General features: G+C 36.3%; 1 protein-coding gene across 49 annotated transcripts in view; it reads left to right on the forward strand.

Annotated features, from left to right (window-relative positions):
* mical3a (microtubule associated monooxygenase, calponin and LIM domain containing 3a) overlaps positions 1-25154 on the forward strand; it is a 151370-nt gene that overhangs the window by 3333 nt on the left and 122883 nt on the right. For 44 of the 49 annotated variants that reach the window (XM_073929850.1, XM_073929857.1, XM_073929861.1 and 41 more), the window contains exon 1: positions 10455-10650. The exons of the other annotated variants lie outside the window; for them this stretch is intronic. The gene's annotated coding sequence lies outside the window, so the exon portion shown is untranslated. Of the gene's footprint in view, positions 1-10454; positions 10651-25154 lie in introns of those variants that run through there. 49 annotated transcript variants of the gene reach the window in all.

Genomic DNA, 25154 nt, shown 5'->3' on the forward strand with positions numbered 1-25154 from the left:
TTTAGAGTACCCAATTCACCTGTACCGCATGTCTTTGGACTGTTGGGGAAACCGGAGCACTCAGAGGCAACCCACATGAACGCAGGGAGAACATGCAAACTCCACACAGAAAAGCCACCTGACCCAGCCGAGGCTCGTATCAGCTATCTTCTTCCTGTGAGGCGACAGCTCTAACTACTGCGCCATGTCATGTTTATCAGAAGAACGTGTGCAAAAATGAGTAGACAACACTGACACAAATTATTCAGATAGAGTAAAAACTATTAAAGAAATGTGACTTGTACCTTCAGTTTTTATATATATATATATATATATATATATATATATATATATATATATATATATATATATATATATATATATATACTGTATAGTACTCAATTCAAGCTTATAGAAAGTAAAGAGAATAGTAGAATTGTTTTTGTTCTAACCAACCAACTTATCATTTTGTTGGAGTGCAGTAAGTGCACTATTCTGTGCATCTGAAATTTCTGTCTTGTTTCATCTGGTGCAAAAAGCCAAGTTGCTTATCACTGCATATCTTGTCACATAGCGTGTTGTTAGGACACGGGGTTACAGTGTAACCTGCTCACTTAATACTTAGGTTTGTATTATTTGCTAATTAACAATCTCATGTGGAACTCTAAATCTGCGTCTCATTTCAGGGCTGTCCACTGGAGGTAGCATTTCGGTCACGGACACATGCTTTGAGAGTTTTTCTGAATGAATGAATGAATGAATGAATGAATGAATGAATGAATGAATGAATGAAATACACGGTTTTCCACCAAGGCAACCCAAGGTGCTGAAATATAATTGGCCAAACTGGCATTGGGCGGGTTAAAAGAACTAAAACAAAGACAGATATTCCGGCACGAATATCACGGCACGGAATAAACTTGCGTTTTCAAAGCAGAATATCTGACTTCAGCATTGTTTTTCAAATAAACAAGAATGCTCACTTAGCATGTTTCCAAAAATATCTGCAAACATATTATGGTATTTTTAGGCTATAGAAGAGTCAAAAACTTACATACAGCACCTTTAAATGAATGTTTATGGCTGCTTTTGTTGTTACTGATTTTTTTTTCTAAACTTCTAAGTAAAAAAAAATGCATTTTACCATTATTTATTGTATAACACGTATTGTATTCAGTACACCATTGCCACAGTGTTGTATTGATTTTTTTTCTTCTTCCTTTAAACTAAAGTAGTAGTTTATCCAAAAATGTTACTCAATTATTTTTAGATTTTTTTTTCCTTTCTTTTATTAATCTTTGAAACTGAATTTTAAGCCTTAAATCTAACATTTCAAATATTTGTAAGCACAGCATACGCTTTAAAAGGTTTTTCTTTTATGGTGGGGTAAAGAATTTGTTGGACTCCCACACCAAACATTTGTTTTTAATCTTAGTTTATCTGGGAAAGAAATGTATGCTTTTATTGTGGTCATCTCCTCAGGTACCCTCCTTTAAAATGTGGTTGTCTCAGGTATGTACGCTATTTCCACTTGAGAAACTCACATATGAATAAAGGATCAGACAGAATCTGTGGTCATTTTTTGCTATTTCTGTGAAAAATTTTGTAAAATTTATTTTTATTAATCAATTTTATTAATGCCTTCCCCAACCATAATCCTACCCCTCACTGTAATGTAAAAACAGTAAATATTGTTGTACAGTAATTGCATTATTGTCAGAATATAAATATACTTTATTAACTTTTCGCAGCTGTATCCCTTTTAAAATTTACCTACTGTATGTGTGCTGGCGAGATTTTTTATTTAGCAAAGTGACATCACCAACTATTATCCTGGGATGCGTATATTATAGAATTGGTTGTCATTTTTGCAGATTCATATGAACTGGTCCATTGTGTAACATAATCTAAACAATTGCATAGAACATCCTAATAACCACACACAGTAGCAACACCCAAGTTTGTATAAGCAATTATGATACATAGTTAAGTCTTTTGAAAGCCAGTACTGTAATGTGTTTAAGATGAGAGTCATAGTGTGGAAATTGAATCTTTCCAAATGACTTCACCTCTGAAGAATGCTCTCTTCACATTAGTTAAGCTGTGAAACCTGCTATCTGGGCCGGATAGGGGAGCAATCTGTAAATCAATGCGGGAAAGGGGAAATGCCTAAATTTAGTTGTGACAACATAAGTGGGATTGTAAATTTATAACCATGGAGCTGGAAACTGTTAGTATGTAATTGAATTTGAAAGTGTAGGGCTTGAGATTTGTGAACAGGGATAATAAATTGTAGAAATTGTGGTTACACAATTTTTTTATGGATAAGGTGAACAGGATGTTTTAAGTGTAATATAGCTGTCATTAGAATGTCCTGTTTATTTATATTTGTTATAAGAAAACATTTTTACAATAATTTAATGATAATATTACACGCTAAATGATATTCAACAATGCAATTTTTAAAAATCTAATTAAATATAGAAAATTAACAAAACAATCTTATGTAAAAACAATGTAATTATCAAAAAACAAAAAAAAAACTTTCTATATTTTCTTTTTTCAATTTCTTTTGTATAATGTACATATATTATATACATACATATATACAGTTAAAGTCAGAATTATTAGCCCCCCTTTGAATTTGTTTTCCTTTTTTAAATATTTCTCAAATTATGTTTAACAGAGCAAGGAAATTCTCACAGTATGTCTGATAATATTTTTTCTTCTGGAGAAAGTCTTGTTTGTTTTATTTCGGCTAGAATAAAATCAATTTTTAATTTTTTGAAACCCATTTTAATGTAAAAATTATTAGCCCCTTTGAGCTATAAATTTTTTCGATACAGAACAAACCATTGTTATACAATAACTTGCCTAATTACCCTAACCTGCCTAGTTAACCTAATTAACCAAGTTAGGCCTTTAAATGTCACTTTAAGCTGTTTAGAAGTGTATTGAAAATATCTAGTCAAATGTTATTTACTGGCATCATGGCAAAGATAAAATAAATCAGTTATTAGAAATGAGTTATTATCACTTTCCCCAGGTTGTAATTTATGCTCACAGAGGACAGTTGGCACTTATTTTCAGTATTATTGGAAATGTCCTGCACTTCACTCTTTTTGTCCGTAATTGTCCGTAGTGTATGTGTGTGAGTGGAAGTAAATGGGTGTTTCCAGTGATGGGTTGCAGCTGGAAGTGCATCTGCTGTGTAAAATATATGCTGGATAAGTTGGTGGTTCATTCCGCTGTGGCAACCCCAGATTAATAAAGAGACTAAGCCAAAAAGGAAATCAATGAATGATTAATATTCTAATCTGGTCCTCAAGAGTGTTTGCTTTTATATTTATTACATTTTTAAAACATACTTCCAGTCACTTTCGATCAATTTAATACATTCTTGCTGTCTAAAAGTTAAAATAAACTTTTGAACATATATTTAAGCAGTCGTGAATGAAGGCCATTTTAACTATCTCTTTTGATTTGCTCGATTTTGTGCATGCACTCATATATCTTCATTTAAGAAGTGAAGAAACATTCTCGAAACAGCTTGTGTTGATGGCCGTCAGATTTACTGTGGCAAAACACACAAGCAGACTCAAACTGCGGTTGATGTTCATGCTAAACACAGAGAGATAAACTAAAACCATCTGCACCGCGTTTAATAAAAAAGTCAAAGAAAATCATAATATGGCTCATACCCTCGGGGAGTATACCATATATATATATATATACATGCTTTGTTACAGTTCTGGTATAAGATCCAACACAACATGGCACAGATTTTCATAAACAGAGTGAATATTTTAATCCATAATGGCGGATAGAAGTATTTTAAAATAAACATTATATAAAAAGTTACGCCCTTCACTTTAATGTCCTTTACTCGCGGGTCATCAAGTGGGTGTTCAGAGAGTGTTACAGTGGAGCTGATAGTATTATAAATACCCAACACTCAAAGAGAGAACAGTGCTTTCCATTGAAAGGTACATTACATGACCACAAACACCTCAAACGGTTTTATGTCAGCAGATAAGTGGATATTTTTACACTGCTATAGTGTGTTTCTCTAAACATCATGTTCATGAGTATAATAATCATTCACCTCCTTCAACTTAATACATAAGAGTTTTAGGTCAAACATTTTTAAGGTACATCTCCTTTTTTTTTTTTAAACATTTACGCAGAAACCTTCTTTATATATTGTTTAATTCAGAGTTTATACTTTTACCTTATTACATGCCTGTTTTTTTAAATAAGTATTTTTCATTCATTCATTTTCTTGTCGGCTTAGTCCGGGGTTGCCACAGCGGAATGAACCGACAACTTATCCAGCCAGTTTTTACGCAGAGGATGCCCTTCCAGCCGCAACCCATCTCTGGGAAACATCCACACACACATTCACACACACACTCATACACTACGGACAATTTAGCCTGTCCAATTCACCTGTACCACATGTCTTTGGACTGTGGGGGAAACCGGAGCACCCGGAGGAAACCCACGCGAAGGCAGGGAGAACATGCAAACTCCACACAGAAATGCCAACTGGGCAAAGGATTGAACCAGCGACAGCACTACAGCAGTACCTACTGTGCCACTGCCTCGCCCTAAATAAGTATTTTATATTTATAATATACATCAAACTTTATTGGAATTCAGTGTGAACAGCAAAGTAAGAATTTCATTGTAGATTGACAATAAACACTTTGACTCTTGAATCTTTTAGCAAACTATTAACTAACTTTTAGTTCTATGAAGTTATGGTTTGCTGCTTATTACAGTTTTTCTCAGCTTTGGTACTTTTCTCAGAATATAATTAAAATTTGCAAAACAGTAAGTGCATTTCTCAAAACAATGTGTACAAATAGAGACACCTGCAAAAGCCATCTCTTGCACAGAATCCTTAGTTCATCTCTAAAAACTACATTTCTTTGTCAATGAAAGTGTCAGTGTCATCAGAATTAAAAGTCCTTGTGTCAGATAAGACAGTCAACTCATGTTGTCAATATAACAGTGTACTCTGGATGGGGTGTTCTGATGTAAACAATTTTTTGTTGTTGTTGTTGTTGTTGTTGCTGTTTGTATTGTAATTTGCTGCTATATCATGTCATTGTGATACAGAAAGGAAAATACAGCACTGCATTGCACAAAGAAAGAACAAAACAAAAGTAGAAATGTGAGCATAGGACAATCTCCTTTCAGATGCACCTTCATTAGACAAAGTCAAGATTCACCTGTGAGAAATGTACCAATTCAGGACAGATTTAGATAAAAAAGCCTATTGGAAAGGTATAGAAAAATTCATTATGACACAATAATATGACAGCTTTTTCAGCCATTTTGTATGTAAAGACTTATGCTATGAACTAAAGCCTAAATGCGGCAGTGAGACTATTGAGACAGAGACCATTAAAAATCCATTTTGATCAACATGACAGAAGCAATTGATAATGTAAGAAACAGCGGAGAATTGCACATAATCATTTGCATGGAGGTACAAAAGCATTCGCAACTTGTTCAAAGGAAAGAGAAACTGATTATCTGATGTGCACAAGTGACACAATGATCTGCAGATTGAACAGGGAGTTTTGAGAATTTCAATTCTGATCTGAGAAATGGACCAAAGCAACTGAAAAAAACTGTAACAGTTAGCAAAGATGGCACAGCTCCGTGGTTAGCACTGTCATGCCACACTGCACCCAGGTAGCAAAATATCTCTGGCTCACACAATTAGCTTTTATTTGGCCTACATGCTGCAGTAAATTACAGTACATGACTGGACCAAGGACCAAACATGGACCATATCTGGACCAAGTCTGGAAGTCAAGTTAACCGAGCCTGAACTGGGCCAGATATGTTGGTGTGTAACAACTGCAATGAAATTGATAAAGCCATGATTTTTTAAATAAAGCAATGAATTTTCTGCTACCTGGGAGGCATTCATCCGGCACTGGCATACAGCATGTGGGCCAAACATGGTCTGGTTTGGCAGAGGTGGCACCGTCTTTAAGGTGGCACACAAGATTTGGGCCAGATGTAAAATGTAGTATTTGGCCCAGATGTTAAAAAATTATATGTGGGCCATGTAAGTTTGGCCTGTCTTGACTCACATTTTAAAAAACATAAAAAAATTGGAGTAAAGAAAAAAATTTGGTCGCTTCACGAAAAAGCATGCCCATGGTCTAAGTTTAACCCTTGTCTGGAAGCCAGACTTGGTCCAGTGTGGAGTCCCGCCTGGGCCAGTTTGCATGTTCTCCCCGTGTTGGCGTGGGTTTCCTCCACGTGCTCCGGTTTCCCCCACAGTCCATAGAGTTGAAATGGATGAACTAAATTGGCTGTAATGTATGAGTGTGTTTGTAAATGTGAGAGTGTATGGGTGTTTTTTATTAATGAATAATTATTATTTAATAATTATTCATTATTATTAATGAATGAATAATAGTTAGTAGTTGGGTTTTGGTGCCGGGTAGGATTTGGAATGTAGAATAAGGTCATACATTCTATAAATAAACACGGTTAATTAATAAATAATTGGCAGGTAATGTAAAGGTCTTGTGAAATTAAAATAAATAAATGGAGATAATTTCAATTTGTTAGTTTTAAGGATATCTGTTAGCTTGATCTCAACCACTCAACAAATCTCTAAGATTTTGTCAAACATGGAATGAAAATGCGCAATTTAAAGCACTTCACTGGAATATGTTCACTTTAATAGTATCAATTGATACTTAAAGTCAATGTGACATCAAAATTTACAAGGTTTTTATTTAGCTAGCTGCCGGAAAAAAAAAAAAAATTGTTTTGGTAATCTTCGATCAAAGTCTGAGCATTTGCTTCTGTGTTTGGAGTGGCGGTTCTTCTTTAATGATGTCAGTTTGACGGCTTCAGCCACAATATTCTTAACCACGCTCCTCTTACCGTTAGTTTGCTATGAGTGAATAATGCGCATAAAGAAAGCCCTTACTCAATATTCCATTTCAGTTGGAAGTAAATCAGCATACTGAAATAAAAGACTCAGCAACTTCTAGTTTATACGTTACAGTACTTTGTAGTTTGTGAAATAAAAACTTATGATGTTGATTTTGCTATCTCACGTTGTTATTCTTAAGGTGAATTATTAATCTGTGTAGGTTAATCTACTTTTTGTTCAGGCTACACAAACTGTATTCGTATATAGAGCACGGACATGTGCTCATTCCACCATTCTCTCAAATGCGGCCGCGCTTTGTATGCAAATACAGTTTGTATAGAGTGATTGCAAAACTGAGGAAAACAACTGAACTCAACACAACATCGGTACTGTACTCTCCATTTTACAAAAAGCTGTGTATCTTGTTGAGATACGTGAGCACAGGCCTTCAACATGACATCAAATTGATGTTGTACCCCAACGTCCTGAAGGCATTGGATTTTTGTTTGGAAAGTAAAATCAGGTTGATGTCACAACCCAATGTCAGGCCAACATCAATGTCTATTGTCCAACCTAAAATCAAACAAATTTAAACATCTAATCTTGCTACACCTTGACATTGTGTGGACGTTACCACCATGGTCACTTTCTAACACAACCTAAAATCAACCAAATATCAACGTCATTTGATGCCGTTATTGGACATCAAAATAACGTTGTCCTTTGATGCTGGCTAGACATTTAATTTTGGTCACCTGACGTCATGACCTAAATCTAACCTAATATTAACGACTTATTATGTTGTGTGACTTCTCGACTTTGCTTGCATCCTTATTTCTCAACAGTCTTCTAAAGTCATCAGACTTGTTTTTTTTTTTTTGGCTCTGTGAAAGAAGTCCTGCAGTAATGTTTATTATTTTTTTGTGAGCTCCACATCTTTGCTTGGAGCCTGTCAACACAATGAAACTAACTCGCTTTACGTCTGTCAGAAAAATAAATACAGCTTTTATAAGATGTCCTCGCCTTTTCTGGGCCATATTTGGTTTAGAAAAACCATACCAAATGATCAAGGAACCAAGCCTTTTTCTTTTCATTTTCCCACACTGTTTGAATGAAGGGCCACTGAATTTTCTCCACCAGCTTGCATTTATAACTCTGTCAGACTGGGTACAATCACAGAGGTCACAGTGGTTTAGTGTACTCAACCACTGCTGTTTAAATGGCCACAGACGACACTGGCTGCTCCCTGTCCAGACAGAGCTCTGCTGGATGGCACATTAAAGTGGCCCTATTATGCTACTTTTAAATGCTCCAAATGTTATAGAGATCTCCTACAAAAGGTTTACATCAATTCAAGGAAATCAGCAAATGTCTGTGGGCAGCCAGTCAATACTATAAGCTGAAGATAATCGGGTCTGTTTAGGAGTATTTTCTTTTGCGAGACAATAATTCCATTAGTTGTATGCTTTGATATTTTCTGCTAAAGGTAACAGCCTGACCTATTAAAATCATTCATTCATTTTCCTTCAGCTTAGTCCCTTTATTAATATGGGGATGCCTCAGTGGAATGAACCAACAACTTATTCAACATATGTTTTAAACAGTAAATGCCCTTCCAACTGCAACCAAGTACTGGGAAACACCCAGACACTATCATTCACTCATACACTACAGCCAATTTAGTTTATTCAGTTCATCTATAGCACATGTCTTTGGACTGTGGGGGAAACCGGACTGTGGGGAAAACTGGAGCATCTGGAGGAAACCCACGTAAATCGGAGAACATGCAGGCTCCACACAGAAATGCCAACTGGCCCAACCGGGACTCGAACTAGCGACCTTCTTGCTGTGAGGTGACAGTGCTAACTACTGAGCCACGGTGTCGCTTCAGACCTACGATTCAAATTAAATCTGAATTTGGAAGTAAAAACTGAGAAATATATTGATTAAATAGTCAATTTAGAGGAAAAAGAAGTCTTGGCAGTTTAGAGATTTTGAACTATTTGTCCTCTATTAAGTGCCTTCTTTCAGATTAGGAAATATACCAATTTTTTGTGTGATACTTTATCTGTTTGCTTCCGTAAATTTCCATTTCAATGCACATCTTTGAAGTCTGATCTTTAAAGTTCTCATGCGTAACTTCAATAGCACTTGACATCAATAGCACTTACACAAACATTACACTGCTTTTGAATACGAGGACCACACACACACACACACACACACACACACACACACACACACACACACACATACACACACCAGACTTTCCTTTTCGTAATGTTTACTGTTTTTAAATTATGTGAAATGTTGTAATGATAGCAAAGATATTTAATAAAAAAAAAATTTGTGTGAAAAATATAACCACAGCAACTTAACGTTTTTCTCTAGATTTTAATTTGTTTATTGTTCGCTAGGTGATTTCCAAAAATCTCATATATGTTAATCAGTGGTGTACAGTAACAAATTACAAATACTCAATTGAGTAGTTTTTCTTAGGAACTGTAATTTACTAAGTCATTTAGAAAATGTGTACTTTTACTTTCCCTCGAGTACATTTTTAGTGCTGTATTGGTACTTTTACTCCATTACTGTCCTTCAACCTGCAGTCACTAATTTATTTTTCTTGTCCATGGGGATTAGAGAAATCAGTCCTGTGCTTCCCGTCCAATCAAATCATACATAGAAGGTAAATCGCATCGTAATGAACTACCTCAAGACATGCAGGATTTTTAATATATATAATATTTATTATGTTTAAAGTGCCTGACAATAATAAATATTTATAATAATAAGAATTAATCTGGCACGTTTGTGAACTGTGCAGAGCTGTAGCCGCTTAATTACGCCTACTATGTATTTCAATACCAGTCATTATGGTGGTACTTGGAAAGACAAATTTTTTCTGACGTGGACCTTGGTGAAAAAGAGATCAGGAAAACTATATTATTTAAACAAGTTCATATTCAAATCATACTCTTTAGATTAGAGTAACATGTTATTTAAAACTATTTCATAACCACACTCTTTAGATTTAAATAGACAGGAATAAAAAGTTATTAAAAACAAATTGAGCATCATACCCTTTAGATTAGAATGACATGTTATTTTAAACTATTTCATAATCACACCCTTTAGATTTAAATATAGACAGGAATAAAAAGTTATAAAAAAACAAGTTCATAATCAAACCCTTAAGATTATGAATAAAAAGAGGAGTCCCAAATCATGAACGACCTTGCCTGGTGACGTCAATTTGAGCAATCCAATAGGATTAAACCGTAGAAATGCACCGCCTATTGCTGCCAAAAGTAGAGGGAGTGTACAAAGCAGGGTTCTCTTTCTTAACCGCTTTATACTTTCAGCGAAATACACAGAAATACATTGAACATAAACTGGACATAAATCTTCATCGACTTGCACTTTAATACCATTTTAAACGGGATTGTTTACACGCAAGATAAATATTCTCGTTGGATTTGTTTTCCTCCCCCTGTTCTGCTCCGTAGGGTGGGCTCGTCCGTCTCTCTGGCATTAGCGCCTTTCTGCTGCTGCAGTATGAACGGACTCTCACAGGCGGGCTGAACTGGAACACGCTTATTTTCGGTTAAAATGTTCGGCGCTGGTTTGGCATTTTGGGAACGACACCAGGACGGACACGTGGAATAATATATCATGTTGTCGATTTAAAAGTGGTTTTGTGGAAGTGCACGGAGAAAAAACGCGTCCTTTCTTTTTATAGGATCCATGAAATAAAGGTAAGCACCGACTGCGGTGATTGTTCAGAATCGGATACTTTGCTGACTGGAGGAGGGAAGTTCATTTCAGCGAACCGGTTCTTTTGAGTCGTGTCAAAAAGATTCATTGTTTAACTTGTTATTTTTTATTGTTTTATTATTTTAAATGTTCGCTCTAATGTGTCTCAGTTTAGATCACAGTAGCCATGTTTCACCTAAGAATAGCAAAGTAGTTAAAACCTAAATATATTTTTATATTTGCATTTAAATACAGTCCTAAACTACAGATGTAGCATGTTTGAAATCTATTCAACTATAGCAGCTCTTTTCTTTTCAGTGCTGTTACAATGATTGTCATAAATATGTTACCACAAGGAGAATATTTCTGCGATTCAGTTTTTAAAGTAAGTTAACGTAAAGTTAATTTGTTTTTCTTCCTGTCTGTCATATCCTCAGTTTTATAAACTGTTTCTTAATATCAGCTCAGTCATTGTCGGTTATTTTCATATCAGACGTTTGAAAGAAATCGTTTTCGTTCCTTTGTATCAAGTGTTGTTTACTGAACGACCGCTCGGTCCAATTCATTCCGCTTCCACAGTGAATCGATTGTGGAGATCCGACCTAAAAGAACATCTCTAATGCTGACACGGATATGGTTTACTTTATCAAACTCTCTTAAGTTACTGAGATAAATGGTTAAATCTGTTGACACACTGACCAATATTAAGATACGATTACTATCTTATACTGTTAAATTTTAAGTATTTAATTTCATAACAAAATGTGAAATGACTCGTGCGATCCGTCATGTGGGCTGATTTCAGTGAACCAAGACGACGTTTGTTTACATTATATGAAGACTTTCCTATTGATAGAACAGTTTCCCTGTAAACCAACGAGTTTTAATTTACTTGCTCTCAAAGTTTTGCTAAACTGCTGTACTTTATTTTTTTTTGTATAACACATCAAAGATTGAATGGCAACTCGAGTCCCCATACAGTCCCGTTGCACGTTTTCCGTTCAATGAAATCAAATGGTGACTTGAGATTGTCGTTTTTTCAAATATGTTTTGGTTCACAGAATAAACTATTCTCGACATAGTGTGGATTTTCATTTTTCTGTGAGCAAATTTATTTCCGTCTGTAGTCAGTCAAAAGATACACAAAAGCAGCACAAGCTGCTTTACTGCTTGTGCACAAAATATGAAATATGATATAGTGAGTGATGCTTGTTTATTTAGATGCATTCCATACAGAATTCCTCTGGTGTTTTAGGGGAGAAACATGTGTTGTCCTCGCTGAACTAAGTCATTAGTTAAGGTCACCATTGCATCATTTGCTGTGGTGTTTGCCCAAGACCAACATTAAGATAATGTAAACTTGACTTTGACTGAGTTGCTAAAGTCTGACCTCTGTCTTCCTGACCTACATTTCCAATTTGTGCAAAAGCTTTTTTCCCACCCCATGAAGACCTTGGTTCTGTGTGGCACTAATGGCTTTTATTGATCTGATCTTGATGCTTAACTCTGATGCATTGCAGTCATGCTGTTACATGCATTAGTATAGGCTTAGAGTTTTTTTTCTTCCTAATTAGTGCTTTAACATGGATTGTCTGATGTTATAATGTCACAAAGTGACTGATATTGTTTTGACTTACTGTAATAAAAAAAAAAAAAAAAAAAAAAATATATATATATATATATATATATATATATATATATATATATATATATATATATATATATATATATATATATATATATATTTACTTATTTTTTTAAACTGTCCGTTTCTTTTCAGCAAAAAACTAGAGAAAGTCTCTATTGCTGACTCAGCTCAAACCCAGCTGATTATTTTGGCATGTTCGCCAGGCTTAGATCAGATTAGATGTTTGACTTTCTAACAGCAGTCATCAGTGGGAGAGAAAGTGTTTGTTTTTTTGACCTGGGAACCAGACTTGAAAGCACTCTGCAGATCTACTCGACCGTGACCTGTTAAACAAAAGTGAAGTAACATTTACCAGTAAGTAGACTCCGTAGTTTACCTTTTTAGAGGTTCAGACTCAGAGTGATGCATTTAAGAGCAAACTGGCAGGCAGTGAAAAGCTTTATGCCATGGGCGCTGAGTTGGCCTTAAAAGGAGATGTCTGCAACTTTTGGCTTTATTGTTTAGGAAGAGGCGCTGCAGGGATTTATTGACAACATTTTGGATTTTCAAAATATGCTCTGGTTTAGCCACGTTGTAAGGGAAGTGCCATGGAAAAGCTTGGGAGCAAGTACATTCTGCTTGTATTGGATTTCTGTTCATTTGAAATTGTTCATAAAAAGCAAGCATATGTACATCTTTTAAGAAATATTTTGTTATGAAATGGCTAATCACACATTATAAACTTTAATCTGCATTTTAAAACATGCTTTAATCCCCTAAATGATCAATTTGTTACTGTCATCTTAGCAAAAGCTATGTTCTGCTGAGTGTAGGGCTGCACAAGATATTGGTTTAGCATTGATATCACAATGTGTGTGTCTGCAGTAGTCACATCACACGATATGAAATGTTGAGAACTTGGAATTTTAGCTGATCAGCATGACAGTTGAGAATACATGAGATTTGTGGAGTCATTGCAAAGTGTAAAAATAACAGAGCGAAACTTGATTATTTGCATCTTTTTAAGGCATTTCAAAAGAGTTTAAAGCATTCAGGCGCAGAAAAAAAAGTACATTTGTAACTTTAATGAAGAGTAATTTTACTGAATTAATACAATGAAGACCACACAAAGTTATTCTACATTTCATTATTTAGTTTTTGAACCTGAATACCTTTTTAACTCTATGGAAAATCATGAAGCATTGTTTATTTGGCTTTTTTCATTGCTCTATTGTAATTTCTCCTGCTTGCAATTTGTTTATTATTATTTTATACATTATTCACACCCTTACAAAATCACCCAAGTCCATCTTCGGCATGGGATGATTTTTACCGTTTTCAAGGTATTTCCAAACCTTGACATTTGGAAAGTCAAGGGTTTAAAACAGTCAAAACATTCTGCTATACGGATCCTAAGATATGTGTAAGATGTTTTATTTATTTATTCATTCATTCATTCATTCATTCATTCATTCATTTATTCATTTTTTTTTTTTGCTCAGTCCCTTTATTAATCTGGGTTCGCCACAGTGGAATGAACCGCCAAATTATCCAGCACATGTTTTACGCAGCGGTTTTACCTTTCAGCTGCAACCCATCACTGGGAAACATCCATACAAACTCACTCACACTCATACACTACAGACAATTTTAGCTTACCCTATTCACCTATACCACATGTCTTTGGACTTGTGGGGGAAACCGGAGCACCCAGAGGAAACTCATGCAAACACTGGGAGAACATGCAAACTCCACGCAGAAACGCCAACTGACCCAGCCGAGGCTCAAACCAGCAACCTTCTTGCTGTGAGGCGACATCGCTACCCGCTGCGCCACCGCGTCGCCCTTGTTGTCTGATATATTGTTGTAAATGCTATATGCATGTGGGTGTGATGGTAAGATGGTCAGGTTGTCTTGAGATTGACAGGGGTTTCTTGAATCACTAATGGAAAGAACAGCCGCTGCAGCTGCTCTGGCAGTAGCTTATTTAATTAAGCCTGCTTGAAATTAGGAGAACTGTGTAAGCACTTTCTCTAGCTCACTGCGTGCTCAACTGCCACTAGCTCTGTTGACTTTTGAACATCGCTGGAATCTAATGAGTCACGTAAGATGCCAGAGACGTTCGTTTCCTGTGACTATTCAAGTTCAGTTTGAAAATGTTTATACGTGCGCTACTAGAATTATGGGAAACATTGCTTTGACATATTACAAGCTAGCATTTGTGTTATGGACTAAACGTTTCGAGAATAATGTAGTTCCTCGTGAAATTTTAGAGTCATGTGAAAAGGCTGTTTGTGTAAGAATGAGGAATGTGCAGTTATACTTTGCAAAATACCCATATGAGCTGAAGATGATCAATCAGTGTCACTGAAGATTTTTACAGGGTTTTTTTAATGGTTAAAAATAAAATCCAGACCAGCTCTACATGGCAACTATTTCAAATCAGAGTCTTGAACTTGGTTTTCTGTCCAGTCAGTGGCGGACAGTGAGATTTTTGGGAAATCTGTTTGGCAGTTCTGTTCTGTGAAGTTTGAAGTGTAAAAATGACCAGCAACATTAAACCATGCAAACGTATCATCAATGACATCATCTTACTACGTTGCTCTGCATGAAGGTCAGGCAAAGTGTGTCAGCTGACACTGTCAAATAGCATGTGATTACACCCTAACAGTCTTTGCATAAGCACTCTTCCTCAGTCTGCAGACCTTTCTGACCTGTATACATTCCATCAAGAGATCAGAGGTCTAAGACTAGATTGGACATCAGATGCATTATTTTAGAAAAGATGATGTTATTCATGCACATGCACAGATCATAATGCATTTATGATGTTAAGTAGGGCTGCACGATATTGGAAAAAAAAAAACATACATTGCGATTATTATTTTAAAATTTATTTTTCTGTATTTCTTTTTTATTCCTTCAAGATAACTTAATATTTTTAGATTGATTAGGATGACTTTGTAGGGGAGTGTAATATATAATCAACAAATTACAAGCAGAGATAAAGAACATTGTTAAAGAAATCCTGATTGCCTTAATTTTTTAAAGATGAATCAGATTAACCTTATGAGTCCATTAAACTTAAATTATGTTAAATGGACATAAAACAACTTGTGTTACAAATAAAAATTAAGTTAGAACATGATTAACTTAGTTTAATAAGTTACAATAACCTAAATATGCTGTCAGGACTAATTGATCATGTATTTTTTAAATAATTAAGATAATCTTCATTTTGTAAACAATTCAATAAATTTAATTAAAAAAACTAAATAAATTTAAATCTACACTGTAAAAGAGACCGTGTTCTACACAAGTCCTTCATGTTGCGCCAACACAAATTGATTAAGTAGTTAACGGTATAGTTTACAAATTGTGGATTAAACATAAAACAAATAAGTTGTGCCTAAAAAGTTAAGAATTGTGTTGTTTTAGCTCTTTTTAATAAGTAGTTTGAAAAAAGCAGCAAACGTAATTTTTTGAGTGTATAAACATAATAAATCCTTGTGGCCAAATGCTTTAAACTTGCTTAAAATGTTTACAGAGGCCTAAAAACCCAAGCAGTTGGAAAACTTTCACTTTATTATGGTTAAACTAAAACAAATCCAAAATTCTCAGTCAATCTCTCAATATTCTGAACTGCTGTACATGGTCAACTACAATCCTAATTCTACATTGCACGTCCTGAAATTCACACATTGCGATATTGATGCTAAATCGTTATATTGTGCAGCCCTAATATCAAGTCTTTGTCTTTCATTGTCTGTACTTAAAATATCTAATATTTATCACACATGAAACCTTTCAATAGTGCTGTGATATTGCTGTTTATTTTTATTATATTGATCACAAAAGCATTAAGTCTAAAAAGGTTATCAAATACCGTCCTTAGATAATTTTTTGTTAATTTTCTACCTCTTTAGCCTATTTTAATTGTCAATTTTGCTACGTTTGATTCCCTAAAAGTCTTGTGTGCTTTAAAGGGTTAATTAAACAAAAGAAAAAAGAAATAATCTTCATTTAAAAGCTCTTTTTAATATCATAAAATGAAAGAAAGCCACACAACTTTGGAAGAAAATTAGAATGCCATTGACACAATGTTCATTTTTGCATGAGCTAACTCTTTTGCTTGACTGTTCTTGAAGTTCCTACATCTGTTTTGTCCTTATCTTAAAACAGAGAAGTAGCAGAAAACTTTCCCTGACAGTGTCAGTCTATTCCCCTGCATGCCTGCATGTCTCACTCAGATAAGATGTTGCTTAGCTAGGGTGCCACCAAGCTCTGCCCACGTCTCACTTCTAAGCAACTAGCAAATGATTCTTCCTTCCTTTCTCTGCCACCTCCTCATCTACAGCTCCTAAGCGACCGTCACTACACATTCTGTTTATTTGGAAGAATCCAGAGAGACTCAATGGTGATTTCCTTCAGGACTCTGTAATACTGTCATCTGTTCTGTTGCTTTTGGCTGTAAGTGTTGCTTTTTTAGCCAATACTTTTGCAGTGATACTCTTTCATGCAGGAGTTTTTTGATTTACCGGATTTTTTGAGTGAGCTAACAAGATTATTTTATCTTAGTCTTCGTTGCGATCAGATTTTTCCTCCAATAAAGTTCTGATAGTGTCAGATTTCAAACACTTTCTGGCAGTGAGACAACAGCTGCAGCGAGCGTCAATCCAAGAACCTATAGGAGCTCCGAATTTGATGATGCAATTCAAGCGACAATTTAAACGACCGTGTAGAAATTTCAAAACATTTTTTCCTGGTTTTAATATTGAGGCACGCCCCGTGCAAAAAAGTCTTTTAATTGTCTTTTTAATTTATAATTGACACCTTTTAGTAACTTGGTTTTAGTCTTCTTTGTCTTGGTCGTCATCTTGAGTTGTCCCTATGGTCTTCGACACCATCTTGGTCTTAGTCATTATCTTTGTCTGCGCTGTCCTTATGGTCGTCAGCATCTGCTTTGTCTCGGTCTTCTTCATCAGCATCTTGGTCTTAGTTGTTATCTTTGGCCTTATCGTCATCATCGGCTCTTTAGTGTTTGTAGTCATCTGCTTTGTCTTGGTCTTCTTCGACTTCATCTTGGTCTTAGTCGTTATCTTCTTTGTCTGCTCTTTCTTGGTTTGTCATTTTTGTCCTTATGGTCGTCGTCATATGCTTTGTCTTTGTCTGCTTAGTTGTCATCTTTGTCCTTATGGTCATCGTCAGCTTCTTGGTCTTTGTCATCATCTTTTGAGCACAGTGTGAGCTGCCCTTTAGTAACTTAGTTTTAGTCTTCATCGTCATGTTCTTTGTCCTTATGGTCGTCATCATCTGCTTGCTCTCAGTCTTGTTCAACTCCATCTTCTTTATCTGCTCTCTCTTGGGCTCATCTTTGTCCTTATGGTCATCGTCGGATTTTTGGTCTTTGCCGTCATCTTAATGTGCTCGGTCATTCTCGTCTTCAATGCCATCTTCGTCTTAGTTTTCATCTGCTTTGTCTTGGGTTTCAACTTCGGTTTGGTTGTTATCTTGGTCTCATGTTGGTCTTGGCCTACTTCGTCTTTGACTTCTTTATCTTAGTATTCTTGGACTTGGCCTAGTCATTTTTGTCTGCTTTGTCTCCGTCTTCTTCGACGTCAGTTTGGTCTTAGTCGTCAACTTTGTTCTTGGTCTCCATCGTCGGCACCTTGGTCTTCATCTTTATTTTGATCATGGTCAACTACTAGATCTTCGTTGTGGTCTTCATCGTCAGCTTGCTCTTGGTCTTCATCATCTGCTAGATCTTTGTCTTGGTCTTCTTCATTTTGCTCTTGGGCATCTGCTTGAACTTCGTCTTGGTTTTCTTTGTGATCTTGCTCTTGGTCTTCATCTTGATCGTGGTCATCTGCTTGTTCTTCGTCTTGGTCGGGATAGAACCCGGGTCTCTGGTGTGAAAGGCTAGTCATCTACCGCTGAGCCACTGGAAGGTGGTAAACCTGTGTTTACACAGTTATGCAAGGTAAAAACAGTCTTCCCATAAGCAACAGCAAAGTACAATTTCAGAGATGTTTGCTAACATAAGTTAATAACTTTTTAAGTTTTTTTTAAATTAACACTAGCAGTAGCAGTAAGAAGGTACAATACACATTATTGAGCTGAAGCTTGATTACAAAATTAAATTGCAAATCAAATCAAAATCACAATATCTGTCAAAAAAATTGCAATTAGATATTTTTCCCAAATCGCACAGCGATTATATTTTTCGTCAAAACCAGCGGCAGTGAGAGTACAACATCACAAGAAGATGAAGCAACGGCTGGTAAGTTAACTTTAGGCTGGTTAGGAGCAGTGCAAAGCAATGATGTCTGCAAACCACCGTTTACCGTTTATGGCCCCATAAAGTTACCAATCATGAGCTCAACACACTAGAATGGGCAGGTGGATTGTCATTGACTGAATATAAGAATTTGAATTAGAAGAAGAAGAATTAGAATAATTATGAATATTACACCTGCTCAATCAAAATCTGATGATTCACTACATTAACTAATCTGACATAACTTGATCTGAAACCTAATAAGGGTAGTAAAAGAAAGTATTAAAAAGTAATAGTCTGGTCGAAAGAATCTAGCAGATAACAGTGCCAGCATAACAGCGCCATTGTGGTCCAGTGGTCAGCAAGTTGCATTATGATGCCGCCGACCCGAGTTCGAACCTCACCTGGGTAATTATTTTTTTCATTTTTAGTGTTTACATTAACAGAATCGTGAGAAAATTGTGATCTTGATTTTAAGCAAAAAAAAATGTGATTCACATTTTTGCCAGAATCGTGCAGCCCTATACCAGACATTGTAAAGCTCATTCCTAGCCACTAGACTGTCCTGACAGGGTATTCGCGTGTCATCGAGTGTCAGAATGTTGTGGGACTGCTATACAGGAGTTATTATTATGGATTAGAGATAGCAAAAGTTAGCGGTTCTTATTTTAGCATTTTTTTTTAAAAGCATGACGGTAAAACACATGTTCATCTTTATTGTCTTTGTTGTCATCTTCGTCCTTATGGTCGTCATCTTGTTTGTCTTGGTCTCCGACACTATCTTTGTCTTCGTCATCATCTTCTTTTTCCTTATGGACTGAATATAAGAATTCGAATATTTAATATTAATGAATATTACACCTGCTCAATAAAAATCTGATGATTCACTTCATTAATTAACCTGACATAACTTGATCAGAAATATAAAAAGGGTAGAATAAGATTAAACCATCAATAGAAAGCAATACTGTGGTTGAGTCTTGCAGATAACAGTGCTAGCCTAACAGCGATGTTGTGGTCCAGTGGTCAGCAAGTTGCGTTATGAAGCCGGCGGCCCGAGTTCGAACCTCACCTGAATAATGTTTTTTTTTTTTTTTTTCAATTTTAGTGTTAAAACATATAACACTCTTTGGGTCACGATTAATCAAAAAAAGTTCATGATCTCGACTCGACCCTTTATGATCTTAATTCAGCTTTTCTATGATTCAGCCAATTATATTTTCAAGGTCAGGAGAGAGGCAAGGCAGTCGCACCAGTCTTCACAGCAACATTGACACCTTCAATTGTCGTTAAAAATGTCAGGGAAATTTCAGAACAGTGTTTTTCTTTTTGGTTTTAGTATTGAGACACGCCCTGTGCAAAATTGCCACTACAGATTTCCTACGTTTGTTCTGAGGAATTATTTTAGACTGCTGGATAGTTAAAGTGGGATGGATGATTTCAAACTCCGGGGTAAGATAACAGTGTCAGCACAACAGCGCCGTTGTGGTCCAGTGGTCAGCAAGTTGGGTTATGATGCCGCCGACCCGAGTTTGAACCTCACCTGAGAATTTTTATTTTTTTTTTATTTTAGTGTTAAACATATAACACTCTTTGGCTCACGATTAATTGAAAAAAGTTCATGATCTCAACTCGACCCTTTATGACCTTAATTCAGCTTATTTTATTAAAAAATTTTTGCATAGTATGAGCCGCCCTTAAGTAATTTGGTATTATTCTTCATCGACATCTTCTTTGTCCTTATGGTTGTCGTTATCTGCTTTGTCTTGGTCTTCTTTGACTCCATCTTGGTCTTCATCTTCTTTGTCTGCTCTGTTTTGGTCTTCATGTTTGTCCTTATGGTCGTTTTCTGTCTTGGTCTTCGTTGTCAACATCATCTGCTTTGTCTAGGTCGTCTTTGGTTCCATCTTGGTCTTAGTCTTCATCTTTGTCCTCATGGTCGTTAGAGTTGCACGATTCTGGCTAAAATGAGAATCGTGATATTTTTGCTTAAAAGAAAGATCAGGATTTTCTCACGATTCTGTAGATGTAAAATAAAGGTATATGGTAAAAACAAACGTATGGCAAAACATCAATAATAATAATATGTGTTGGTCTACTGGTTTCTATAAATAATTGTATTCTACTTATAATAATGCTGATGATGAATTATTATGTTTGAGATATATGCTTGCAATCTGTCATATTAGACAATTTTATTCACTGGTAAAATCAGACATTTGCCATTATCAGATTATATTCAACAATATATAGGCTAGAGTAGTTTTACTGACACTGTAAACATTTATTTTCAAGCTCAACTCTGTTCGCTATGAAACAAAAAACATATCAAATGCTTGTCGTAATCATAACTCCAAAATGCGATATTATCATTTAAATGAGAGCACACTTTTAGTTTCATTTTGACTGCTAAGTGCTTGTTCATACTTCGGGCGCGGCTCCCAAACGATCAATCTGTGCCACAAACTGAATATTATTTACAACTGCACCCGTTACTCGCAACATATGCAGGTTCTGTTCACTAAAGTGGACGCGCGCACGTCTATCATTAAGTAGAGCATGCGCGCGCCCTCTCTGTGATAACAGCTCACGGTCAGCAGCTCACGTCACGTGTGATTTCCCAGCCGCGAATACAGCATTATATGAAGACAGAAATGACATTTTTAGGTGAATTATACCTTATAGTATGTGATTCTTTTAACATCATTTGGAGGTGTCCATTTCACTGAGCAATGTATGTGAAACAATGAAAAGACTCGTGCGGCTGCCTTTTCCTCTCTCCTGAACTTGAAAATATGATTGACAGAATCGTAGAAATGCTGGATTAAGATCGTGTAGTGGTCGAATCGAGATCGCGACCTTTTAACGATTAATTGTGCAGCTCTAATGGTGGCATCATCTGCTTTGTCTCGGTCTTCTTCGATGGCATCTTGGTCTTAGTCGTCATCTTTGTCCTCTTTGACTCCATCTTGGTCTTAGTCATCATTTTTGTCTGCTCTGTCTTGGTCTACATCTTTGTTATCTGCTTTGTCTCTGTCTTCTTTGATTTCATGGTCTTTGGTGACATGTTTGTCCTCGGTCTTCTTCATCAACTTCTTTGTCCTTATAGTTATTGTCAGCTTCTTGCTCTTTGTTGTCATCTTCATCTTCTTGGTCGTCAGCTGCTTTGTCTTGGTTTTCTTCGTCCTTATGGTCATTGACATCTTTGGCTTGGTTGTCTTTTTGATCTTAGTCTACATGGTCTTTGACTCTTGGTGTCATCTGCTGTGTCTTGGTTTTCTTCATCTTTATGGTCATTGACATTTTGGCTTGGTCTTTGACTACTTCATCTTAGTATTTTGGCCATCATCTGTTTTGTCTTCGTCTTTTTGGTCTTTATGTTCTGCACTGTCGTGTTTCTCTTGGTCTTTATATTGATCTTTGTCGTTATCTCGGATGTGGTTGTCTGCTTGATCTTCATTTTGGTGTTCTTCGTTATCTTGCTCTTGGTCTTCATTTTTATCTTGATCTTTGTCTTGATCTTCTTCTTTATCTTCATCTTCATCTTGATCGTGGTCATCTGCTTGATGTTCATCTTGGTCTTCTTTGTTGTCATCTTTTGGTCACTATGGCGCCCTCCATGCAGCAGCCATGAAAAAGGATTATAGATAGCGAAATCGTAATCACAAATGCGGTTATGAATTTATTAAAAATTATAATTATAATAATTATAAGCTTGTTTGTTGTGAAAATTTGTAATAATGATAAAAAAAACTAAACTAATTTGTGAATGTCCTTACTTCTGGGTGCAGCTATGCTATTTTGGCTGGTGTATTCTGGGAAATTTTCTTACCCCTTGGTTTCGAGTGTCATCCTGAAAAATCCCTGTTTGAAGGGGTATCTACCTTTTCCCCCAAGCCAGGGGTGGCCAACCCTGTTCCTGGAGAGCCACCTTCCTGCAGATTTTAGTTGCAACCCATATCAAACACACCTGCCTGTAATTATCATGTGGTGTTCAGGTCCTAATTAATTGGTTCAGGTGTGTTTGATATGGGTTGAACCTGACATCTGCAGAAAGGTGGCTCTCCAGGAACAGGGTTGGCCACCCCTGCCCTAAGCCCTACGCCTTCATGCAAAAGAGAATTGGGACAAGGAGGGTTAGGGGAAAGGGCTAAGGGGTAGAATTGGGATTGAGCCTTAATATGAGGTTTTTGTCATATCGCCTAGCTCTAATGGGATTTGAAATTATTATAATTTATTCATTTTTAGACCAAGTGCTACTTTATTATGCTAACTCTGATGGTTATGTGCTGAAAAGATAGACAGTTCTGGAAATTCATTCATTCATTCATTCATTCATTCATTCATTCATTCATTCATTCATTCATTTTCTTTCGGCTTAGTCTATTTATTTATTATGGGTTGCCACAGCGGAATGAACTACCAACTTATCCATATGTTTTACACAGCGGATGCCCTTCAAGCCACAACCCATTACTAGAAAACACCAATACACAAGATGACACATTCACACACACGGTGTGACGGTATCAGAATTTCACGGTACGACAATATCTCTGTATGAATGACACGGTACGGTATTTATTGAATAATTTACAGGAAAAGCAAAACTAATGAAATGACAAAAAAAAAGTGCCAAAAGTGTTTATTTACCTTAGCACTGAACATATCAATGACATACAAATTAGCCATCTATCTGTAAGTTTCGAAACAGGAACTTCAATTTATCCGTTTTAATAACAAAAAACTATTCAACCATAAAAAAAAAAATAAAATAAAGTTTTAATTTAGTATTGTTGAAAACTCATCACATTCAACATTTAATCACTCACGCACTTAGAGATGGGTTTAAGGGAAATTATCATATAACTATAATCTGGTAAAAGCTGGGATCTCTGGGCATTTACAATGTCCCCTGCAACAGAAAAAAAACCCCTCTCATTTGGGACTGAGGTTTCTGGGACAGAGAGATATGATTTAGCCAAGGTTGACAGCAGTAGGTAACGCTGTGCATTGTCTTTTCACCACTTGATAGGACAAGCCATGAGTGAGATAGAGGTCTCTTTGCGGTACAAGTCAATGTCTGCATCAATCTAACAAGTGTGCTGTGTTCTGCTGTCCCCGTGACTGTTTTTAGCCGTATTCCCCGACTTATTTCACCACAGTCTGGCAGTGCCTGCATACTGTTTTTTTCTTTGTCTGTCACCTTTTCTCCTTTTTCGTATCTTTTTAAAAAGAAACCGAAATGCTTTCACACATCCGATTTAAAACCCGCTTTAGGTTCGACCATTTCCAGCTCTTTTTTTCCCCGGTACTAGCAACACACTCCATTTCCGCATTACTGGATCTGTAGTGACAACAGACCGCAAAGGATGATGACCACACCTAGACAGATGGGAAGTGTAGTTCCCGCTACGTCCCGTTCGCTTCATTCGCCTAAGCAAACTTTACTCAGAAACATAGTTTTATTGAGTCTTTGGACTGTGGAGGAAACCGGAGCACACAGAAGAAACCCGCGCCAACACGAGGAGAACATGCAAACTGTTTGTTTGTTTTATTGTGGGCTTTCTGCTTAGTTTGGTTGCACAATTCTGATTAGGCACAACAAATGTTTGCTGACTCTGAGTGGCGTAAAGTATATAATACACAAATTTCTTATAGCAGCCTCTTGCGATTTAGCTTATCGTATTTCAAATTGCAATTGATTTTGATTAATCGCACAGCCCTAGGCCACAGTGCCTCACTGAGCTACTTTGTCGCCTTTCTGGAAATTAATATTTGCAATATAAATAAAAAGACTCTGATATGACCCCTTTAAATAGCCAGACTGCTATTTTAGCTTCATGACAGATTTGTGAAACATTCCTTTGGATCTGCGGTAATCTTAAGTATCATTTAATATGGACTTCAGAAGCATCTTATCTCAAAGAAGAGTGTATTTATTTTCTTGGCTCGAACCTTTATCCTTCGCGGCATGGGAAACGCTCCTGTTTTGACCTCTTATGAGTCACTGTACTTTTCACCTTTGCTTTGTTTTCATGAGCGCTGTTGGGATAGTAGTATTGAGCCAGTCTTCCTTTTAAGATCAGTTTTCCATTACTTTTGCCGTTGTCCTCTTGCTGACTCTACGGAGCAAGCTTTTATTTCACCCGTCACCTATAGTTTGTGAAATCGCTGTTGGATTATAATGTAATTCAGTATGTGTCTATTTTCCTTTTAATGAAAGTCCATTGAACTTCTTAGCATCAGCCTGAGAGTTTTGGGTTACAGGCCTATTGAAGACCATTTTGTATTCCATTCACACTTGGAGTCCACCCTTTTCCTTTGCTGGGCTGGCGCAAGCTGCTGATTTCAGGCCAGTTTTGCATGTTTTTGCTCCCCTTACAATGTTTGAGGTTAGTTTTTGAACCATGGAGGTTGTTCATCAACCAGTGCAACAGTTGAAATCTATCCTTGGTCTCTTGGCGTAGTTGAAGGTGGCGAGAGATCACAGATGTTGGAGGAACTTGCATGCTAAAGTGGAAGGGTTTCAGACTGCAGATGTTTGGTCAAGAAGATATTTATTGCTGTTATATCTCCATGTTAGTTTCAAGAGGTTAATA

This window comes from Danio rerio, chromosome 18 (assembly GCF_049306965.1).
Source record: "Danio rerio strain Tuebingen ecotype United States chromosome 18, GRCz12tu, whole genome shotgun sequence".
Taxonomy (NCBI): Eukaryota; Metazoa; Chordata; class Actinopteri; order Cypriniformes; family Danionidae; genus Danio; species Danio rerio.